This window comes from Populus nigra, chromosome 2 (genome assembly GCF_951802175.1).
Source record: "Populus nigra chromosome 2, ddPopNigr1.1, whole genome shotgun sequence".
Taxonomy (NCBI): Eukaryota; Viridiplantae; Streptophyta; class Magnoliopsida; order Malpighiales; family Salicaceae; genus Populus; species Populus nigra.
In genome coordinates, this window is record NC_084853.1 from 16,587,843 (window position 1) to 16,588,738 (window position 896).

Sequence of the window (896 nt, forward strand, 5' to 3'; positions counted from 1 at the left end):
GCACCTGCTGCCGATTCTGCCGACTTTGCCGATTTTCTCGGCGCTGCCGATTCCAACACTGCGCCCACCGTGTCTGAACCAGCGCTGTTTCCTCAGCGTGTCCCCTCGACGAATTTTCCTGCCTGGCCTGGACAGTCCACCGTCCAGCCCGTGTTCGTCGAAAAATCTGCGCTGCCGATTCTGCCGACTTTGCCGATTTCGTCGGCGCTGCCGATTCCACCACTGCCCGCCGTGCCTGAACCAGCGCTGTTTCGTCAGCGTGTCCCCTCGACAAATTTTCCTGCCTGGCCTGGACAGTCCATCGTCCAGCCCATGTTCGTCGCAAAATCTGCGCTGCCGATTTTCCCCGACGAACCTGCAGCCGCACAAATCTGCGCTGCCGAATCTGCCGACACTGTCCCGCGGGCTGCCACTGCCCCAGTGTCTAAACCAGCAGTCTTTCTCGTCGAGCCTTGGACTATCCAGCCCGTCCAGACCCATCGCCAGCACCCGCTGCCGATTCTGCCGACTTTGCCGATTTCGTCGGCGCTGCCGATTCCAACACTGCCCGCCGTGCCTGAACCAGCGCTGTTTCGTCAGCGTGTCCCCTCGATGAATTTTCCTGCATGGCCCGGCCAGTCCAGCGTCCAGCCCATGTTCGTCGAAAAATCTGCGCTGCCGATTCTGCCGACTTTGCCGATTTCGTCGGCGCTGCCGATTCCAACACTGCCCCCCGTGCCTGAACCAGCGCTGTTTCGTCAGCGTGTCCCCTCGACAAATTTTCCTGCCTGGCCTGGACAGTCCATCGTCCAGCCCATGTTCGTCGAAAAATCTGCGCTGCCGATTTTCCCCGACGAACCTGCAGCCGCACAAATCTGCGCTGCCGAATCTGCCAACACTGTCCCGCGGGCTGCCAC